The sequence below is a fragment of the Triplophysa rosa genome, linkage group LG4 (assembly GCF_024868665.1).
Source record: "Triplophysa rosa linkage group LG4, Trosa_1v2, whole genome shotgun sequence".
Lineage (NCBI taxonomy): Eukaryota > Metazoa > Chordata > Actinopteri > Cypriniformes > Nemacheilidae > Triplophysa > Triplophysa rosa.
The window spans coordinates 22,583,155-22,607,090 of NC_079893.1; the positions used below are offsets into that span (position 1 = coordinate 22,583,155).

General features: G+C 39.8%; 1 protein-coding gene across 14 annotated transcripts in view; it reads left to right on the plus strand.

Moving 5' to 3' along the window:
• The window catches only part of tenm3 (teneurin transmembrane protein 3), a 308,707-nt gene that overhangs the window by 147,650 nt on the left and 137,121 nt on the right, over nt 1-23,936 (plus strand). Inside the window, exon 1 of one of the 14 annotated variants that reach the window (XM_057332738.1) lies at nt 5,313-5,778. The exons of the other annotated variants lie outside the window; for them this stretch is intronic. The gene's annotated coding sequence lies outside the window, so the exon portion shown is untranslated. Of the gene's footprint in view, nt 1-5,312; nt 5,779-23,936 lie in introns of those variants that run through there. 14 annotated transcript variants of the gene reach the window in all.

Sequence of the window (23,936 nt, forward strand, 5' to 3'; positions counted from 1 at the left end):
TAAATATTCCTCAAGTATAATATCCGTCTGTGTTTATAAAAGAGAAGAAGAGAGAGAGAGAGAGAGAGAGAGAGTTGCAACTCTAGCAGAAAGTTCAAACAGTATGCGTATGTGTGTGGCTTGTTTGCGCTGGGGCTTAAGAGTGCTTGCGGGGTGCTGTATTCACCAGGGGGTTTTTTTTGGGACTGGCACGGTGTGAGCAAACAGCCTTCTATATTCGCCGGCCTCCTCTGCGGGGGCATCAGTGGGAATATGAGAATAAGGCAGAGTAAGGAAAACAGAAAGAGAATGTAATAGAGGAAGGTCCCGGTGAACACACGTGACCTGCATTAGCATACCCACCTGTCGTCGTCCCTCGGCGACTCCGCATCAGCTGTCAGTCATTCCCCGGCTCTCCTCGTCGGCCATGTCAATCTCCCCCCTCCACCGCCGCAAATCTCTGTCACCGCGGAGTGGACTGTTTACCTCATTACACAACCTTCTCAGGGATAGTAAACAGCTGGCACAGGCAGACAGGCGGGCAAATAAGCAAGCAAATAGGTGTAAATATTGAATGTTAAGTGCAGTACCTGGGGACGGAAGAGAGAGGAAGGCACCCCGAGCGGATTAGCGAATGGCAGGATCTTTTTCTCCGTTGTGGCGGGCCCTCGCACTTCAGTGACTGATGGATGTTCTCGTCCCCTCTCTGCTACTATGCTTAATTTGCAACTTAATGATCCAGTGGCCCGCTTCACTAACCAGCGCTCACATAAACTCCGAGCGGCACCGCCAGTGCTAAAGTCAAGCTTAGAAGGGCGCGCCTGTATTCGGCGATGCCATCACCGTGAAGGCTTTACATGGTGAGCAGCAGCCGCAAGTATGCTCGCGCACAACTGGGTGAGCTCTTCCGTATAGCGTTTCGATCACAGTCAACAATAGAAAGATTTTTTTTTCTGCTTTTTTCTTTATTTGCTCTCACCCGGCGAACAAGTATAATCTGCATTGTAATGCAAAGGCAGGCAGAGCAGAGAGCCATGTTAAAAAGCATAATTGAAACAAGAAAAACACCACTGTCAACATTAATGGACACTAGTTTATGTGTTTAAAGGACTGATCGGATGAGCACTTTCAACAAGTTGGTATGATTTATTAGGGTATTATTTATTAAATGGCTTGTGTAAACAAAACCCTTTTTGTCTCGTCAAAAACAGCTATGCTCACAGCAACCCGTTTCCTGTTTCCTGAACTCCTCTGCGGTTAGTTTAGTTTTAAACGCCTCAAATCATTCGTCCGTAGACTAAACAATCCGTCACAGCAAACAGCACATCCTAATGCGCTCACGTTGTGTGTGTATGCTTACCTAAAATCCACGGAATGCGCACCTGCAGATCTAAGCAGAATTACGTGGATTTTAGCGCTTGTCGTTGACAAGTTATAACGTTACACACACAACGTGAGAGCATAACTATGCTGTGACAGATTTTTCAGCCTAAGGACGAATGATTTGAGACATTTAAAACGAAACTAACCGCAGTGTTCACCCCTGTTCATTAGCAAAACAAACAGCTTGCCGCAGCTGAACATATTAACGTACATAATGTATTAATATACATACAGCTACACTCGAAGTGCCCATTTGCCAAATAACATATAAATATAGAGTAAGTTTAACACTGGCTTTGAATGTTCTATTTAGCCCGTGACTGACTTAGCTCCCTTCGCTATCATATGCTAATGTTATCCTCCTATATATACGGTACACGTACGTCAATTCAGACTGTTGATAAATATTACTTACATCGGCAGCTTTGTCTCGATCAGTTGGTCTCGATCCCTCTTGAAGAACAACTTTGAAGCTAATCCTGCTTGTACTGTCCCAGGTTGATAAAGCACTCCAGCTTGAAGTGATTTGCGCAAACAAGCAGGTTTTTACTTATGGTTTCTGAGGGATTTCCACTAAAAATAAAATAAATCCACTCCTGTCTCTTCCGAGGTTAGGACTCTGTGCAGCGACTACATTGCATGTTGCATGTTGTCCATGAACTTTAGCCATGGCGTCTTGTACACCGCTGTCGCTTGTGAAAACAACAATGGTGGCAGCGCCGTGGGTGGAATTGTGTAGATTAACTGTGCGTTCAGACCGCCGCCGCCGAGAGCGTCAAAAAACGTTCCGATTGGTTGCTGCCGAACCGCGTCATAGCTCATTACCATAAAGTTGACCTGATTTCAACTCTCCTTGACGCCCTCAACGGCCAAGACGCGCCGCGCCGCTGCTCGCTGCCGGCTCACATTGAAAATGAATGACTTCTGGCCACTTTGACGCTCTCGACGGCGGCAGTCTGAACGCACAGTAAGGGGCGGTAATATTATAATAAGATCCCAGTTTTACATCACAACAGGAGCGAAATCTGAACGGCTCTATTTCTCACATGCTTGCAGGGAAAGGCTCATCAAAACAAAGTTACTGGGATCTTGTTTTTCACGGTTTCTGGGTTGCTAGATGCAACGGGGACCCGATTATAGCACTTAAACACAGGAAAATTTGGATTTTCATCCGATGACTCCTTTAAGATGTTGGAATTTAGCATGAAATGCTAACTAGCTTAAAGAAATAGCTGTCAAAAATAAAAATGAAAATTATTATAGAAATATCCGTTTTTGTGTTCATACAATGGAAGTCAATGGTAGCCAGTGTTATTTGGTTACCAATGTTCTGCAAAATATCTTTGTGTTCTGTAAAAGAGAGAAAGTCATACAAGTTTGAAAGTCAAAAGAATGTTCAATTTTGGGTGAACTGTCCCTTTAACATGCAAGTGTTTCATTTTGTCTACTATTTTTTGCGGGTTCACCAACTAGACCACCACCAAACTAGCAGCAACTAGCATAGAAATTCATGTTGGTCTTAGACTTTTCAGCATAAATCATGTTTGCTATCAAAATCTGTATATATGTGCATGCAGAGGAATGTGTTCATTTAGAATTAGACTACAGAGATTATTCAAGAGAGACTTTGTTGAGTTACTCACTCTGTGATGGGTTTCGGCTAATCTCTGCTCTCCATGTGCTTGACTTTAATGAGACCTTTGTTTTAAATGGGCATCGCTTGGCCTCTTTAGGCCTACAGTATATAAATATTCATATTGCATATGCTTTTGTTAATATCTGTGTGATAGAATGATTGTTTGAGGTAAGTGTCTGCCTCACAGAGAATCATTTTCATTTTATTAACAGTTTAACTGAATGTGGATTTGTTTACAGTGAGCTGTCATATGGTAATGGGTGTTTAGCTTAGGGTTCCGCATACCGCCGTGTGTCTATGCGTGCACATCCTGTGCGTGTGTATCTACAGTGTGTATCAGTTCTCCTCAGTCATTTAACAAATCTGAAACAAGTTAAATAGACAACGTACAAACATTTATTTGCCATTTAAATGAATATGCCATTATTTTTAAAGATGTCATATATTTTGTATATGTTAGGTTAATATTTACTATGATTAATAATCTTTTTATATTGTAGTACTGTATATTATAGTATTATAGTTTAAACAATAGTATGGTAGCATTTAGAGTATATCCTAAAACATAAAAAATATAAAAAAACATTATAAAACATTTTTGCTGCTTTGCGTTTTTTTTTAAGTACCATCATATTAACTTTACAACTTAGGGTAACACTTTACTTAAAGCATATGTGTATAATGCATTATAAAAGTATTTTTAATGTATTAATTATGCTTGTAATGCACCTTATAATGTCTTATGAATAATTGTAACTACAGTTAATACATAATAACACTTATCAATTCATTTTTACACTTCGCATTTTTTATTTGGTTATAACATTGAATGTATTACAACACATTGTGAACAATTAAAATGCATTATGCCCTTTAAAACCCCTTTATAATGCATTATACATAAAGGCTTTAAGTAATTACATTTTGTCAATTTCATTAAGAAATTTTAATTTAAATAATCTCTGTCTATTTTTATAAATTACATCATCTCCGAAATGTAAAATAGTAATTTAAAATGAAATTACAAGCTTAAAAGCTTAAAGATTGTACTTAAAAACTTAAGGCAGTGAAACATTATTTTACAGTGCAGTAAATAATGTATATTATAGTTTATGGTGTAAAACTTAAATATTCAATCCCAAAAACAACTATAAAATATCGACATGTGGCTAAGTAAACACCCCACCCACACACAAACACAGATACACATGGACAAGATGGTATAACATAATGTAAACAAGTACATCTGGTGCTATTAGTTGGCGTATTTACTGTTGATATTCTGTTCGATCACATAAATGTATAGCATACATACCGTACACAGTTGTGTGAGTGCCTGTACACATAAGTAATTGCCTCCATCGCTCTTTTAAACTGGCAATTGCATTTCAATAAATAATAAGAAAACTGAAATTGCCATAAAAAAAATCACATAGTCCAGAATTTCTGATGTCAATAAGGCCAACAGAACCAGGAGACCCAGACCAACAGCAAAATACATTTTTATTCAGCTCGTGCAAAATTTGTCAAAAAGTTGAAAAATTGTTCTTTTGCATAGAAATGTGGAAGGACTCTCGCTCGCTCTCTCACTAGAATAGAAAGGCTAATGGCCTCTCCCGAAACATGCCCACGGGGGGTGATCATAAAGTCATGCATTTATGCACAAATGTGTTCTGTTCACATCGGACCTGTTTCCAGCCTTGCTCCTAAATCAAACAAAACAGACCTCAAACTCTCACTTGTGCTTTTCATTATGTACCACTGGACTCCAGTGTAAATCCACTGCTGTTGCAGAACTTGTTTTTTATATTTCATCAATTCTGCACCACTTAAAAATATAATTGATGACAATTACCTGTGTGCCTGTAACACTTACAATTAGCACCCAAGCTTTCCGAGGTGTTAAATATAGGGGGCACGTGCACAAATAGAGACTTTTCATTAATTGTACCTTTGTTTGAGGAAAAATGCACCCGGATTGATTGTGTGTGTCTGCATGTTCGAGGAGGAGGAGGAGGAGAGGTTTTCTTAAAGAATAGCAGTGCTGAAACTTTAGAAGGCGAGAACTGTGTCAAGGTGGGCTTTCTTATTCCCCCTCAACAGCAGCAGTAACAGCTGCCATCTCTGGGAGTTTGTGTTTAAGGTGCATGCTTGTGTATTTTGGGGGGGTTGGTTTGGGAAAAGCAGCAGTCCTCTCTGCTTTCGGCTTCCAAATGGTTAATGCAGCTCAGATGCCCCTCCCATTCCCCCCACTTCTACTGCAGTCTCCGCCTCTAGAGTATCAGATTGACAGAGGCTCAGCCAATAGCGTGCGCCGGGACCAGCCATGTGTGATGGGGGCTCTACCGAGGGCTGCAAACTTCCCAGTACATCGCCAGCCTCTGCGTTCAGCACAGCCTGCGCGTGAGCGAGCAAGCGAGAGAGAGAGAGCGAACGAGAGCAACAGAGCAGAGTGTTAGAAAGAGAGAGATAATCAGCCCGCTTGATGCTTGTTTAGCCACTCTGCGAAACAGATCCGACCTCTCACCTGTAATCCTGCGTTTTTCATTTTTATTTGTGCACTTTTCTGTCGCGTTGAGTTTTGGCTCTTCATTGGAAACATCGGGACGCAGATCTTGTATGTGCCGCGCGCTGCTCTCGGTGCCGTGCGTGCGTGTGTGTGTGTGGAATGGGAAGAGGACGTTAAGTATTCTGTGCTGAGTCTTGATGAACCTCAACAACCCTGGAGTGGGGGGTTCATTTTAACCCTTCAGGTCATCGCTGGAGGAGCCCTGACCAAGGTAACAAACCACCCCCGTACATAACCCCCCCCCGCATGTTCATAGATTGAACTGTTGTGCTGTCCGATCTCACTCTCTCTCGCTCTCCTCTTGTACTCTTGTTCGTTTTCTCTTTACATGCTTTGTCTTTATATTGTGTAAATATGTGTGTGTGCAAAGGCAAATCACATTGTTTTCTAACTGTTTAGATATGTCCTGTGATGTGAAAAATGTGAACATCATGTAGTTTGATTAAGAAGCTTTTTTCCTTAAAAGCGGTTTGTTTTTTGTAAGGAAAAAATAAATAATAATCTCTAAAAATTCGAAACATATCTCTAATAAAGATGCTACACGTGAGTGCGACATTTCTGAAATCACTGCATCCCTGACCGTGACGCTTCAGAAAACTCTCTCAATCTGAGGATTCATTTACTGTTCGTGAGGACATGTTTTTCCTCCTATTTTCCCTCTGGATGCATTTTTGATCCGCTTCGAGGGAACAGACGTGTAGCGGCGGCCGGTGCGAGTGCCGCGTGCTGCCCGCTCTACAATAGACGTTTACAGTGCAGCTAATTGGAAACAGCTACAGCGTGGAATTTCTCGCACGCTCCGCTACCTTTTCAATTGAACTGCTCGCGCTGTCCGCTCCCTCTGCCCAGTTGATGGATGGTGACGGATTTGATATCCGCTCCCTTCTGAGAAGTGTAATTATGGGTTTTAGACACAAAAGCTTTGATCAATGTGAGGATATTGTGCAGAATAGTCATTTAGTGTCACTACCTTTTTTTCTTGAATTATACCCGTTTGTTTTTTCCCAGTGAAATTGGTAGAGCCGTGTTGATTTTTGGGGGGTTGGGTATGCGAGAGAGTGTGTTCTTGCGCTGGCCTCCGAAGTTCTCCTGCACTTTTCTCACAGCGTCAAATGATTTTTTTGTGGTGATGCTCAGAGGAGAAAGAGGGAATAATGAGGAAAAAAGTGATCCGCTGTGTGTATCGTGTGCCGCAGAGCATCTGACCCCGGCGCTGTGAGGAATAAGCTGTCAGAACGGCCATGTGTGGAGGTGTTTAATGTCCCTTTTGCAGCGGGCATTAGTGTATGGTTCCAGTTTATACCTTGTATCACGCTCAGGTTTGATTTATGATCGTGTTTATCTCCTCTGATTCCAAATAGAAAAGCGATTTTTTTTGGAGCTGAGGAAACACATTTTTTAAGAAGAAAAAAAACAATAAAAACGAAAGGAAAGGAAAAGCCATTTTGGTGTTCTGCACCCTCACCCTCATACTCCTGTGTTTCCCTATTTCTCTTTCTGTCGCTTACAAACGGCGAGAGATCTCCTAGCAACCAGAGGTCTTTTTGCTTTGTGTGATATATGTGCAGTAATCTTGCTGATGGAGTGCATTACTGGAGATGGTGCTATTACTCAAAGAATAAAAGTTTCAATTACCTTTGATACCGGCCCATAATATAGGCTGATTTAGTGTGCTGTAAAATGAGCCAGGTCACATTTTCTTATCCATATATTTTTTTGTTTTACTATTTTTTAGCGTTGCATGATGATGAAGGGTGTTATGGACGCCCCCAGGTGAGCAGATTGGGTCGTTTAGAGGCGGTTTGAGCGAGCTTGTGTCTCCTGGTTGCTTATTTAAACATTACCAAGCCTCATATTTAATTCATGCTGAAAAAAATTGGTTCGAGTCGGGGCCACGCATGTGGCGGTTTAAATGGGAAGGAGAAAATGTTCACGGCCCAGGCGTCTCCACCCTCCACCTCCCATAATGCTTAGCGCCTTTATTGAGACTTCTTCAAAAACATGTTTCTTTAATTAAAAACAGCTGAAAATGAATTAATGAAGTGAAGTGAACTGCTGTATTGAGGGATGTACGAGAAAGAGGGAGTGATTGACATTTCGCTCCAATTCCTCGTTTGCTAACAGGGTAAAGCACTTTGTTCGGTTTCCTTTTCTTTTTTCTTTTGTCTGCCAGCTAATATCTCATAGAGCTGTCAGTTTGATGTGTTTTATCTTCTTTCTTTTTCCTCATCATCCACCTGTGAGAAACAATGGAGGTTGATAGGCACTTAAAAAGATACAAAATATAACACAGCGAGTAAGAGAGATGGAATTAAAGATTCAGATATCCTCCGCCGAAGACAGCGACACGCAGCCTCATTTACAAAGAGATTGGCCGAGATGTATAGAGTGAGATAAATGAAGAGCAAATAGATGAGAAAGAGAGAGAAGCTGATGAGGGATGATGTGTGTGCAGAAGAAGGGGGTCTTATCTAGATGGGTGTCCAGATGGGTGGATCTCCGGCCTCTCTCGAAGGGAAATCATCTAGCAGCAGTCAGGCCCAGGGCTGGACACAAACAAACAAGAGAGCGAGGCTGAAGCCACTGTAAACCCAGATTACATCTCAGACACTATTGATCCGTTTTATTTTCTCATCACAACACTTGTCTTATTAAAGCCACACACACAATGCACACACACAATAACAAACAAAAAAAGTTAAGGAACACTTAATTGTGGGCACACACACTATTAAATGGCGTCTGTTGCTAATATCCTCACAAACTCCTTGTTCAAAAAAATGTTGGTGCTTTTTTAAGTTTTATTTACTTAATTTTCATAATTAAAATAAATGTTTAGATCATACTTTTTTTTTAAATTTCCTAGTCTAAACAGATTTACAGTTAAAGGTATGTGTATGTGTTTTCAGTTTTTTTCTTCAGTATGTTTGTATATTTTTTCTTGAATTGAAAATGTATGTTTAACATCTAAATAATTGTAAATAATTCTTGCATTTATTTAATTTTGACACATTTTAGTTTGTTTTAATATTTTTATTTCATACATTTTTCTTAAATTGCTCTGTCTAATGGTTTAAATTTTCACTAAATTTGGGAACTGTCTGTTTCCTCTATATTTAGAAGTACTTGGTTAAATATCTTCTTATAGGTCCTAAAAATACAAGCAATATTTCATATAGCTACAGTTCCTTTTTTTAATAAATGTGGAAGGCACACACTCAGGCAGAGCCACATGCACACACAATGAAATGTAAGTAAATTAACACACACTTAACATCAGCAAAAAGTCTTCTTAAAATATTCAATCGACTTTTTTAAATTCATTATACTAAAGAGAGTTATATGATTCAAATTATGTTCAAAAACTACAAATTAAATATAACAAAACTGTAAATATCAGGTTAATATTAGGATCAATATTTGATGCAATGCAGAAATGCTCTCTATTATAAGGACTTATATTAAGTGTACAGTGGCATCAATAATATTTTTTACTTTCTTAATAGCATTAAAAATACTTTTTTATGATTTGGGTAATCATGAGCAGAATTAACTAACAGTGTCCTAGTACGATTATGTAAATTATTTGTCCATTATTTATAGTTTTTAAAGTTCCTGCTGAAGCACGTAGCAAGTAGGAATTTTCTGCCTGTTTTAATTCTCCTACACAGTCCGCGTCGGCCCACTGGTGAGTGTGTGTGTGTGTGTGTGTATGAGACACTGCTGTGCCGGGTGCTGGACTATGACAGAGTGATCAGCTTAGTGAGGGAGAGAGGCTGCTGGGCTGCCGGTAATGGCTGCCGAGGGAGGGAGAGAAAGACGATTCGTCAGCGCTGAATGAGGGGTCAGAAAGGTCAGGGTCCGGAGACACCACCATTTGCAATGAATGCTTGTATGCATCCGTGTACACATGCAGGCACAAAAACTGCTGTGGGTCGGACTCGCTATATTAGTCCAATTGTCAGCTGAAAACAACCGCTTCTTTGCCATAACAGAGATTTGCGCTATAGCTTAAAACTTTTTAACCTTCACATATAAAAAGACAGCAAAATTGGCTGCGTATGTTATTTTTCTAATGATTTCTTTCCTGTCAGGGAATGATGGCTTGTTCATCTCTGTGGGGGGGTTCTGTTGTAGTTTTTTCTTGTTGATTTACATTTACTGCCAGCACATAGAAGTGCATGTACAGTATTTCTGTTTCACAGCAGGAAATCTTTTTATTAAGTTTTTTTTTAATTTTGTTGTGTTGTTTTATTGCACTTTTTACTAGACAGAGTCTGTCTATAGGATCTGTAATGTACATTTTGTGTACACACAGACTCTTAAAGGTCCGTGCACTTGCATCTGGCTTTCTAATGCCAAGCACAACAAATTGGTTTATTACCGGTTAGATGGCGAAATGGAAAATCTGTTTGTCAGCAATTCGACACGTCCCTTTTTTTCTTCAGGTGACTCGCACTAACCAGATTACAGTACGTCCACTTTACCCTCTGTGTCCTTTTGTGCTCCTTCTGTTTCCAGAACCCCTTCAATGTATATTAGCTGCTATATTGAGTGCGAGAAAAGAAACGATAAAACTATTCATGGCTTATCCACCGAGCAGCACAGTCACGTAAAACTAAGCAAAGCCATTGCGGAGCGAGGCCGGTGTGCACAGAGGAATGCGCCTGTTGAAGGCAGTAAAACAGATTCCAAATGAGATTACGCTGACATGGAAGAAAAGAGACGGGGTTTCATAAGCATCTGGGCTACGGTTAAACCACTGCAACCACACATCATTGTCCTCACAGTTCCACGCACTCATTAAGGTGATTAAATGAGCATTACTGTCAGTGGGACGGAAGAGAATTTGTTGGGTTGATAGATGCAAGCCAGAACATAATGTTGATGCTATGTAGTGCACTTCTGAGGGGGCTTTAAGGGAGAGTGAAATGTTCTTTGCCTACTCTGTGTTAAAATCAGCCTCCAGAATTTGCCAGAGGGGGTTGAGGAGCACGCAAGCGAGTGACCCCGTGGTAAGAAGGCGGATGGGTGAACTGTATTCCTGTTGTCTGCAGAGATCTCCATCCACTTCAACATCCATGTGAAGCGTCAGCACAGAGCTCATGTCCAAATTCTTCAGGCCCTGCTTGGTTCAGCTTTCTCATTGGTTTAAGACTAGGAGGGAAGAGGATGTGATCTGTCCCATTGCTGTTTTGTTTAAAGGGCGATCATGAACAAGTACTGACTGTGTATTTTGTTTTCTAAAGCATGTCTGAATTAACATAGGACATCATGAATGAATGCGTGCATTGTGAAACCCGTTGACTTAAAGGAATAGTTCACCTTCAAAATGAAAATTCTGTCAACATTTACTCACCCTGTTGCCATTTTAAACCTGTGGGATTTTCTTTCTTCTGCAGAACACAAAAGAAGATATTTTGAAAAATGTCTGTAACCATAAAACGTTGGTCCACTTGCATTGGTTTTGTGTCCGTACAATGAAAGAGACCAACGGTTTTCTGTTACAAACATTTTTCAAAATCTTCTTTCGTGTTCCGCAGAAGAAAGAAAATCGACAAGAGGGCGTGTAAATAGTGACAGAATTTTCATTTTGAAGGTGAACTATTCCTTTAAGAGTTATATATGTGATTAAGGTTATAATTATTACCTTATGTAAGTGATTAAGGTAAAGAGTTAATTAATGGTGGAGGCTTTCGCTGCAGTGGCCGTTCCAAGCGCTTTCGGACTCTCTTCATCGATTTCATTTTGCTTTGGTGTTCGATGATATGTCAGCAATACAGGCTATTTCTGTATTTTACCCAGAAAGTTGACAATATGCCTTGAGTCCATAATGCAGCACAGCGAGAAATGTAGCTGTAATTACAGTATTCGACAAAGGTCTAAATAAATAAGGAGAAGCGTGGTTAAAAATAAAAACTGCAATCATAAACATTCCTATCCAGCCATGATTGCATTTCTCACAGGACCCTTGAGTTAGCCAAAAAGCGAAGGTAATATTCTTCATGAGTTTTACAGAGGTTGAGTGAGACGAACACAGATCCGTTCGATTCGGAGGAGAATAAAAACTAAGCCATTGTCCTCCTCAGGCTGTTGAGATGTGACTACGCAATGCTAATATCTGTGAATTAACATAGTCTGGATAAAAATATGCTTACTTGTTTCGTTTTTATTAACGCTGGTGATTATTTTTAGTAGCGCTGGTTTTATTAAAGTAGTCTGTCTCTCTCTTCCCCTGTGCACGTGAATGTCCTTGTTGTACTGTAGGTTGGAAAAGTCATTTCGATAGTTTATATACATGACAGCGCTCCAGTGAACCGGTAGTTAGTGCTGTCCCACCCTCAACACCACCAGCTTCATAAATCAAGCCTCTCTCGCTCTCTCTTGCTCACTCTCCCTCTCAATTTAATTTCAATTTAATGTGCTTCATCGACATGACAAAAACTCTACATTTGTTTTGACACAGCATTTGCTGCTTATAGTACAGTGATGTGTGCAGTTTAAACAACAATAACCGTAGTGTTAAATGCTTAATATTTACCAAGAAAAAGAATAAAAAATGCACAATTAACAAAAATAGTGTTAACTAAGAGATTCTAACTAGAAATTAACTCAAAATTCTCTTTTTCATTTTTTTAGTCAGATAATGCTTGGTTGGTGTGGTTATTGGTCTGCTGTGTTGGTCTGGTCAAAATTTTCCCTGCATGATTTGTAAATATTTATCACCTCTCATTCTTGTCTTTCCCATTCCCTTTGCTTACATTCAGAGAAAACTAGATTTTAATTCAAGTAAATCCGAAAAACAGGCTACCCACCGTCCTCCAACCCCACACCTTAAAAAGAAAACACTTGAAATGCAAATGTTTAAAATGCAGACACATGGTACCTCTTCTCTCAAATTATTTTTAATTTGAAACTACCTTAGCGTGAATATGGTTATGCCAAACAGAAGCACACATAAGGCCTTATGTTATGGTATATTTTGTCTCATTATTCCAGCTCATTGACTTCTGTTTTCTCAGTTTTTTTGTCGTGACCACCATGTAATTATGTTGCAACAATATACTTGGTACTATAACAAAAGATAAAAGCTATATCACAGTGATTCACTCTATAGCTATATGAGACGGATTCAGACAAAACAGTTATTCTCAAGTCATTGCTTCTAGCCGTTGTGAACATGCCCATGTGTGTGAGCGCACACGCACACACACACACACACACACACACACATAGAGAGTCTTTTCTCGCTCTTTCTTTCTGGCCATTTGAATTCAGCTGGGCACCCCTGCTGGTCCAACGCTGAAAAAGAGGAGCTTTTGATAACTCCAGAAAAAAGACCACTTGAATTTTTCTCTACTCATCGACAGACGCAGCATCCATTTTTGCAGCACTGTTATACAGTTTAAGTCCAAATTTAACACTATGTGAGCATCAGTTGCGAGTGAAAGATTGACTTGAAAAGTCACAACCAATGCTTAGTCAGTTTTTTGTGATAAACTGATATATATGCAAATAAATGAAACAAAGATATACAAATACTTATTAAATAATATTTTTTATATATTTGTCATTTCTATAATTATATATTTATATATAAGTAAACATATACATATTCTATATTTGAAGAATCTGTAAATCGCTCATTTCTTGCTATTAATAGGTGTGACAAAAAGATCATTTTAAACCCTTTGCGCCTATATGTGATGAAGACAAAGGAAGCGAGCGAAAGAGACAAAGATGTGTGCGGGTAACTGCACATTTTCCCATGTGCGCGCCACAACTGGTCAGCACATTTCACTGCTTTGTTTGCTAATGATGTTTGTCAGCGAGGCTAAAATGTTCTTACCGCCGATGCCCACAATATGACTGCTACTTAATTTATTTCCTTTGCCTTATAGCAGATGGCGATTTGCGTTCTTTCTCTGCCTTTAATCACAGCTGATACCGAATCAGTCACTCTGTTGCAGCTTTGTGTGAGCCATCTGAGGTGATCTCATTCAATGAGCAGACCTAGGAAAGAAATTAAATGTCATCCGAGTGAGCGCCTTCGTACAGACGATGTAGAAGGTGGCTGTTATCACCTTGTTTGAATGCTGCGGGGGAAAAAATGATGTCATCGCACTTTCTGTATCTCCAGTCCTGCAGGGAAAAAAGAATAGAGACTAAACAAATTTGTGGATGGATTTTAAGTGGTCGCCGCCACAAAGCGTAAAGTGTTGCTTTACTGTTGCTATGGTGTTCAGAGGGGTTCTGTGTGGTTGCTAGGGTATTCAGGGTGGCGGGTGGTTGCTTACTCGCCCAAGTCAAAAGAGCCCATTTTTAAGTCTAATGACATCTCACAATACGACTCATGTTCCTCAGTGTTTTGGTGGAGAAAACTCAGCACACCTCTTCTCAACAAGCTCCACAATTTGAGGAATTGGTGTCCAAACTGCGTGGGATTACTGTTTAAAGCGGGGGATCTGTAATGGTTACCTCTCGCAATTACAGTAAATCAGCGAAATAAGATTCCATGGATCTAGAAAGCTGGCCCTTCAATTAGGTTTTCAGGCAGAATTTCTAGGCCACGGTAATGGCAGAATCGACTTAAACTGCTGCACATGTTCCTTCTAAAATAGCGTATTACAACATAATTCATCACAGGAAATAAAAGCAAACAAACTTCTGCTCCAGGACCAACATCACAGCACCATCGCTTTGACTGTTTCCGTTGTACTGGGCAGGGTGTAGCAGAAAGCCCAGCTATGTGTCACCTATGCTGTCCTACAGATCTGAATATTATCCCTGGATTTGCCTGAACGCTACATTCTTCTAGATTACCCTCTCCACATGAAGATCAGCCAACCCTTGCTCAAAGAGTGTATCTCATTTACATTATAATACACACAGGTTCCCCACTTCAGTGCACGTTTGGTGGGTTGAGTACCTGCTGTATTTACATTCCCATTAATGTGTTATTCTTTAGAACTCATCCATGTTTGCATTAACAAGTAGGCTGGTTTAGCACGATTTAACGTAATAACTGTAATAAATCATGCCAGACTGCTTTTTCATACCGTCAGCCTGTTTCCATTTTCTCTTCTATAGTAAATTCCGCAATTCTATAAAAGGGAGCAATAATCCAATATATCGACAGACATGTAGATAGATATATAACTCCTGAAGTTTAAACGAAACTGGCTTTAAATCACGAACAAATATGCATGTTAATGCAAAACAATGGCTCATTACCAGCTCACCCTCTCAAGGTTGTTTGTCTCTGTGCGTCTCCTCTTTTAGTCAGCAAATTAGCTCTAAGGAAGAGGCATTCATTACCATGATACCGAGCAGGGCCTTCAAAAAAAATTTGAAAGAAAAAATGTACATTCTCCAAGCCCCATTAATTATAGCAAGTATGCGGAGGTGGCCAGTACACAGGAATTGCACTTTTTATGCATTGTATAGCTACTTTACATCCCTATTTGCTTTACTAGTACCGTGCACCAACAAACCCGCCCATTGAGGGGGGACCCTCCTTGGACCCATCAAGGCCATTATCAACCACAGACTGAAAGGCGGGGTTTGGATAAAGAAAACGGCACTTCTCACTGATGCTGACATGGCGGAGCGTTCCACCAATCTGGTGTCTGGCTACAATAGCCAAAAGTCAGCCCGCGGGACGCAGGTAATGACAGAACAGAGATGCAACAGATGAAGGAACGATGGAAAGACAAATGCTAGACTGCTAAAAGAGAGGGATTCTCCGCTGATGGCGTCTGCCGTGGCACCTCAGCCGCGTTTGAGGAGCTCTCGCGGAACAATTCCCAGATGTCTGGCTTTCATTCTTTTCAGAAATTATGAAATATTTTGAGCTCTTGATTTCAATGAACAATGAGAACATACTGTATGTTAACTCGCGCTCAAACATGCTGATGAAACGTCGTCACCATTTCTTCTTTTTGTAAACTCTTTCCAATGGAAAAGATGGGAAAGAAAGGCAAGGAGCCGGAGAAAAGAACGAGCGAGGGATGGATTGCAGGATCGGGTTATTTTTAATCCCACAATTAGTGAAATTGAGCGGTGAGCTATGAATGCCATTTCAGATTAGCCTGTTGGAGAGCGGCTTCATACTTTGAGTTTTCACTCCTGCTCTGACAAAAATACTACAGATCCCTTTATATACTCGATGTAGTGTGACTCGATTCACAATTCAGCAAGCATTTTGTTTTCAAGTAAGACCGCTTCTTGGATGAAGCCTTTAACTGCTGGATACAGAATCAAATGCTTATAGATTTACAGATTCGTTTTTAAACATGCATGTGTCCTTTAGGAGTGGAAATTTTCTGTGTGTCAGTTGTCAATATTTCTTTCAAACTTGCTGATGAAAAGATGAAATAGAATTGTGAAATATAGGCAACCCTCCTCCTGTTCTGCTCCCGGCTGTGATTCAGAATGTTCCTCCTTTCATCAGCAACAATCCGTCTTTCTTACATATGCGCAGATCTGTTTGACTTCATAGTGAGGAGTGATCCTTTTGTTTGCTCCTATTACAAGTCAGTAAAAGTTATTTTTCATTGTTGTTCATGGTCACATCACTTTGGTTGAATTGTGATGGTTCATTCTAAAGATGCACAGATGTATCGGCCAGTAATCGGTATCGGTCGATAAAAGCAATTGTTTAAAAACAGCAAAAGAACAGGGCCGAAATATCCTGTCAATCAGGACAGGAAAATAGAAAATGTCAAGAAACATCACCGGTTTGATGTTCAATATTAATAGTCATTATATGAATTAATAACATTCAGAAAGTTTATTCAGATCGCCATCCTATTTTTCTTGTAATAATTCTTTTTGACAGAATTTCCTTAAGTATTCTGTATTCAGGCTTCTTTGCAGTAATACCTCAATGCATGACAAGTACTTGAAGATTCATAGGTTAGGTTGACAAGAACCTTTGTAATGTCAATAAAGAGGAGCTGGGTACATTCACTCTTATATACACCTTTAATGCACTCTAAAAATGCATAATTTATAACCCAACGGTTGGTTTTGTCCATATTTTACTCAACAAAGAATTGAAACAACCCAGCATTTTTTGGAGTCTAGTGTCTTCTTTACACAGCAAAGGCGGCACAGAAACCGAATCTGAAGCGGCTTAAAACCACGAAAATGAGTATTTACACAGAGCGTTAATGCAGCTCTAAAGCGGCATAAATGCATTTACACAGGAATTAAAATAATGCGAAATAATGCTGAACATAACCACAAAAACACAGAGCGTTAATGCAGCTCTAAAGCGGCATAAATGCATTTACACAGGAATTAAAATAATGCGAAATAATGCTGAACATAACCACAAAAGCACAGTTCTAACAATATGCTGATGAAATAATATCTTAAATTAAACAATATAAACTCAAAATATATATATACTGACACTAATAATAACAATGCATACTTTAGGATAAAAGCAATAATAGGCTATAAATGCAACATTTTAAATGATTTTCCTAGCTAACAAACACTCTCGGGCACCTCACCGCATATTGAAAGACGCCAAAAGTTGTTTTAAAGAGCCACAAAGTCACTGTCGACCAGGTAAATGAACAGTTCCGATGTTACAGCAAATGTTACCAGATCGTTTTCGTGTATGAAATACTGTCCTCAATGAGATGCGTCTGGAAATATAACGACAAAATCCTGCATTTCAATCCTAGCCCGACAAGACCCAAATAATTTACGCTCCTAGGGCCGGGCATCTGTGCACAAGCGCACTTTACGATCTGGACCGAAGCACACTTACAGTACATTATTATGATGCGACTGTTTTGAGGTAAACGGTAAGAAAAGCACACACTCTCTCATCACAACACAATGTTAAGTTTGTGATTTATTAAGTGTTCGACTTCATGCGTGTGTTGCGGAGACCCATCTGCTTAAGTAACACGAGAGCTTTTCAAATAACTCTGCGACACTGCATAATGTCTGACAAACCTAATATTTGAAGCAGTTTGAGACGCACAGTAAAACATGTCTATATGTGATCGTGTCACACGTACCGGAAGTTTTTTTCCACGAAGGAGAGGAGCTTAAGGAGGAATTTAAACAATGTCATGAGTTCAAATAAAAAAATTTGCATGCCAGGCCTGAGTCACAAACAGTCATACTCCAAACATTTTTCTAAATTAACTTTAAAAAGAAACGAAACGAAATAAATGTAATTTGCCATTAAAAACTGATCTAAACTATTTTAATGGCTGAAAACGGTCTCAAAATTTACATCCTGCATTCAAACTGTGCCACAGCCTGCCTGAGTAAACAAAAATACTCCAAACATTTTTCCTCATTAAATCATTTTATGAAGAAATGAAACGAAAAATTTGTTTGAATTATTTAAAAAACCTGTGTTGTTATTTTTAGCCTAAAACAAATGTGGCTGTGTGTTTTTGGCTTCATCTTCACTCTCTCACTTTCTGCTGACATGACAATGACGTAGTTTAGAGCGGCTTTAATGCGCCTTCATTTACACTAAACCTGAGCCGCATCAGAGTCGCCTTTGATACTAGGGTCTGAGGAGGGTCAGAGGCGGCATATTTTAGATCGGCTTTCGTGCGGCATTGCGTCTTTACACAGAAATTGAATCCGCCACAGAGACGCCTTAACTCGCCTGTGTAAAGACGCCTTAGGAGTAGGAGAGTGCTTGATGGGTCATGGCTATGACGTAATTAAAACCTTCTAGAAAAATACTTAAAATGCCCCAGGGACACTTCCTGTTTTAACAGGAAATACGTCAACACAACAAAAATGTCTTTATTTTATTTAACTGGCAAACGTATATTTGGGCATTAGGTCACACAGTGATATATTCACACACCCTCCTTTGATATTCAGTTCTGAAAACATCAATCCCCTGTATGGAGATGGTTTTTGTTTGCAAACATTTGTCGTAATTAAAGCGTGTTTGCATTTGCAAACAGCAGGTCAGCTGGTGAGATCAGGGGTCGCTCGCCTTTCTGAGAGCCCTTTTGATCGAATCAAAAAAAGGTTTTATGTAACGACCGACGTTTAAGTGCTTGCGATGGAGAGAGTGAAAATAGAAGGGAAAAGCAGAAGGGAAATGGGGACATCCTTATCTTTTCATTAAAATGCTAATACATTTAAATGATCTGCCAATTGAAGAAGCGCTTGTTTTATTTGCTTTATTTGTTTTAATCCCACACTTCAGAAGGCACACTGAAAGTTAATACACTCGAGTGGGACAAATATCACACACACACGCTCACAGACATGATTCGAATCCATAACATGCGCTGAGACAGTTCTGCCGGCATTTGCAGTTTAGCCACTGACCTAATTGGCCAGCGGTAAAGAATGAAGGGCCGTCTAAACCGACATACTAAGACAATGTCAAACAGCCCACGTCGCTCCAGTACACTGCCACGGTTCGGGATCTCGCATGCGTTTCTGGTGTTTCCGTGGCTTTCTGTATGCACCGCTTCTGCCCGACTGAGTTTTCTCCGCTGCTGGCTTTTCATTAGCCTTAAAAGCACTCGGGTGGCACAGGTCGAAACGCACAGAAAAGCAGGCGTCTTTTCCAGTCTTCTGATACGAATGCGCATGATCAAGTTTAAAGAATAAGGGGCCATTTCGGCGGCCTCCCCCTCAGGCTCACCGAGCGGATGTTCAGAGCCTGTAGCCCGAAGATCTGATGATAGACTTTACCCGCGCTGTGAGTAGATGCATGTGTGTGCGTGGGGTGTTTGTTATTGTGTTCATCTTGACCTTGGGTTACAGAGCTTGAGGGAACAAATGTAGTCGTGCATTTGTATATAATAGCTGTTATTTATTTATTTGTTTTTATTTATTCATCTGAATTTTTCATGGTCTCATTTACATAACTACCCGCAGAAAAGAAAGAATTACAAATTACATGTAAGCAGGCTATAGTAAGTCGTTGATAGAGGCATTTAAATCATGATAACCAGTTAACATCTGCATAATAATTGGAGTTTGTATTTATACCTTTTTTAAATATTAAAAACATAAAAATGTAAACTATGTAAATAACAAATGATTTTCATAGACATTTTTTATATATTTATTTAGCATATTTATTCTTTTGCATACTAAACCTATTTTCGATGACTGTGGTGTGCAGTTGTAAGCTACCAGTTTTTTCATTCTTATCTAAAAGTTTTTGGCACAAACTATTTTTATACATTATAACAACAATAACAATATCAAATCAAAACTCATTCTAAGTGTCATGCTCGGAGGCGGACACAAGGACACAGGAACAGAGGACCCAATCGCAGACAGCTGGTAAGGGGTAAATAATGACTTTGATGACATTAATACAAACGAGAAACAAACACCCACGAGGGGGTAACAAAACATAACAGCTAGGGTAGGAACAGGAACATAGACTCACTACCCTAAACTGAACTATTCTATAAACAACATAAGACATGACTACAATTCACTAAACTAGACTTACATACACTTCAGAACAAGACGGGTGACACGGACACACGGCAAAACACTCCAAACAATCGGGAATGACCCAGCACAAGACAGAAGACACAGGGGCATTAAATAAGGGGACAAATCAAGAGGGAACAGCTGAGGGGCATGAAATCAAAACGAGCACTAACGAGGAAACAAGAGGGTAGGAACAAAGACAAGACCGGAGAGAGCATATGGAAGGCCAAATGGGCCAAAATGACTCTCTCCACATAATACAAGAGGTTCTGTCATGGTTCTGCCACTAGGTCAAGGAAAGCAAGACAAGATGGGACAGAACCACGACACAAAGAAGTTAAACAAAAGTACCACAGTCACAGAAAAAACGTTTTATAATATAGAGATGTTCTGAGAATGTATGTTTGTCAGGAATGCATTTATCACCCATCATTGCTCAGGTGTTCCAGCAAAGCTCGTGTTTTATTAAGAGTGTATCCACTCTCTCTATCCCCAAATAGCTCTTCAGTCTATTTCAGTGTTTTGTACTCACTGCTCTCCTCTCTGACACCATGATTGCTGACTAAGTCGTCTGTTGTGCGCTAGGCTTTCGTTTTTTATGGTTAATCACCATCTGTTTACAGAGTTGCTTGAACACACAGTGTCCCAGTAACGTTAAACAGCCCAAAAACATCTCCTTGGCTCTGGTCGAGAGTGCGACCAGGGACTTTGTTATGGCACATCCTGCTGAAACGGATGGCTAATTAACATTTATTTAAGCTTTCTAAAGGCCCCGAGTATCCTGTTTACCTTTCCAGCCTGTTCGCTGTGAAGGTTCGTGAGTGTGTTAGAGAAGAAGTGTGTATGTTAATGTGCACTGGAACTATGTGTGTACAAACTGACATTGTTATCATGCAAAGGAGAGTTCAGCCCCACATTACCACCCAGCACCTCCATAATGAGAGACCCATCAGTGGGGGTGTGTGTGAGATGTTCAGCGCTCTCATTAGTCAACAGTGAGTGAAGCGGGCTCTGGCTCGTCTCTTAACGAAGGCTACTGTGTTGTTCCAGAGGCCAGTTAGTCAAGCTTTCCAAACTCAGCCCACCGCTGGCTTTTCAACCTTTTAAACAGCACTAAACAGTCATGGGTGTATCGTCAATTTCAACGTGAATCTGTATTTTTGCATTTGTTACGAAATACCATTCCCAACTCATATTACTATGGTAATGTGACATATTTCTGAGCCAAAGAGAAAATATGTAGGACGAGACTTGGTTTTATCCCTCTGTAATTGATTGGATTGTGAGAAGTGGGCTTTTCGTAGCAGAACAGAGCCAGACCTGAATGTAGGTTTGAAGAGATGGGAGTCTAAAGGTCAAGTTCAACCCTTATAGCATCTCAAAGTGTCCCCATGGTAACGCTTCATCCTTCATTTCAACTTGCTGCCCTTATTAAATTATTGTAATCTCTAATTAAATTACTGCGTTAACTGTTTGCAAAGATTTTAAAGAGGCTGAACTGTAGCAGTAGCTTAAAGCGGATAATAAAGCAATAAGCCCCAAGAAGCAGTGGGTTACAGTGCATTTTATAACAGCTAAGGGCATTGTGGCACGACGCAAAGCGTAGCAAGGTTTCATAAAATAAAGTAAATAAAGTGATATTTAGGCTTTGTAAAGCGGTCAGCAGTTATAAATGGGGGTGTTTTATAATGGCTTAGAACTCAGCTCAGCCAATCAGAATCAAGGACCAGAACTGACCATTTTATAAATAGCTCTTTGGCTATTGGTTATTTTTATTACCCATGCAGGCTCGGTGATATCAGGCATAAGTAATTTCACATCCAAAGCAAGTTATTACATTCCAAGGTACATTGATTAAGAAAATGCGGTACTGTAAATAGGATCGATTTTGATGAGTTGACTTTAACATCCTCAGAAAAGACCTCATTGCAATGTGCGCACTGCAAAAACAAATGACATCCATATTTCAGCCTCTTTGTGTGTGTGTACAATCAGAGCAAAGGTGCATTTATCAAAATTTTACATGGATAGACTCTAAATCCTGTTCAACCTTACCTACTTACACATTTGTTTCGGAACGGTGAAAACCAATTTTTTTAATTGGTCAAATAAGTGGTGGGTCAACCTTGGCTGTTTATATCCTCATGCACGGATGCATTTCATATGCGTGTGACTTCAGCGGTGAGGGCTTGAATCAATCAGTTGGGCTTGATTTTCAATCACAATAGAGCTTTAGGCCCATGCGTGCGTGAATGAGAGCGTGTGGGCTGAGAGCGGAATATTTCACAGACGGCCCCTGACATAACCTATTTCAGCCCTTCAATTTCATCAAAAAACCTGTTGGAAGCTCTTCAAATCTCCTCAATATCTGATAATTCTCTCCCCTCTGTCCCTGGAATGAATCAAAACACACACAAATAGAGGAATAAAAATACATCATAATTCCACTGGTCGCCCAGTGGTGTAGATTATCCCTGTGACAATCACCACAGCGCTCTTCATGAAAGAATCCAGGTCAACCAATCAGGTGGACAGAGATCAGACCGGCTGCTTTTTTCGCACTCAGAGGTCACATCCTATATGAAATGGACTCACTGAATTGAAACGTTCTATAAAGACAGCATATCCATGCGCCCCACATGTAGAAGTGCACGTGAGACCTGAATTACTAAATTTATTCACCCTCTTGTCATTTTCAAACCTGTTTGACTTACTTTCTTCAGCAGAACACAAAAGAAGATATTTTGAAAAATGTTGTTAACTGGACACCATTCACTTTGGTTTTGTGTCCATACAATAGAAGTGAATGGGGTCCAGTGCTGTTCAGTTACCAACTTTCTTCAAAATATCTTCTTTTATGTTCTGCAGAAGGAAGGAAGTCATAAAGGTTTGAAAGAGGGTGAGTAAATGTTGACAGAATTTTCATTTTTGGGTAAACTATCACTTTAAATAGCAATTTATGTTAGCATATCAGATTAGCATAAACATACATATAGTAGTGTGCACAAATATTCGTTACATAGTAAATACACTGTAAAAAAATATTTTTGTGCAGTTTTCTGCCAGCACATTTTCCATTTTAAGGACATTCCGGACATTCATAGAGATGAAACAGCTGTAAAAAAAATTAATGTAGAAAATGACTATATGGATTCCTTATAGACGGTTTCAGCAGCAACAACATAAACGTTATGTTGCCCAAACTCTACTTCTGGTAAACCTCAGTCATCAATAACTGTTGAGTAGTTTTAATGTAATTTAATACAATTAATATACAATAAGATACTAATATTAATTCATATTAATGTAGATTAAATATAAAATAAATTGTTATATTATAACAAAACACAAAGTTAACTTCGGGCCAGGTGCGACCGATAAAACCGTCTATAGTGTATTGTTCCAAGTGTTTTTCTATAGATTCTTTAGCGTTTAATATATGCATATTTGTTTAGTACTTGTATTTGTGTTTACCTATTTTGTAGATACCTCTTCATTATTTGTCTTCAGCCACGTCTTTTTTAATAGTATGCTAATCTTTAATCTGCTTTGAGTTTTGTTGCCTTGAACAATTTGTTTCCGAATTGTTTCAGCGGCGTTGTCTTAACCTGGATAAAGTGAGGTTTAACTGCAGAGTAACTGATTTGATGTTCACCAGCGCACGAGGAACCTGCATCCGAGCATCGTATTGATTCTCCCACAATTGAGCAGATTTGTACCGTGGGGCTTTTGGGGGATTGTAGAGCATCTGACAAGCGTTCCAACCTTTAGGACAGGCCCCTGCCACTCAGCAGCCGGCCATGTTAACAAACTCCTTCCCATGTTCACACAGAGAGGGTAATTTGGGAAAGGGCCGCAGAGACACCCCCCCTAAGAGAAACCCAGGCAGACAGAGGGGCTGTTGTG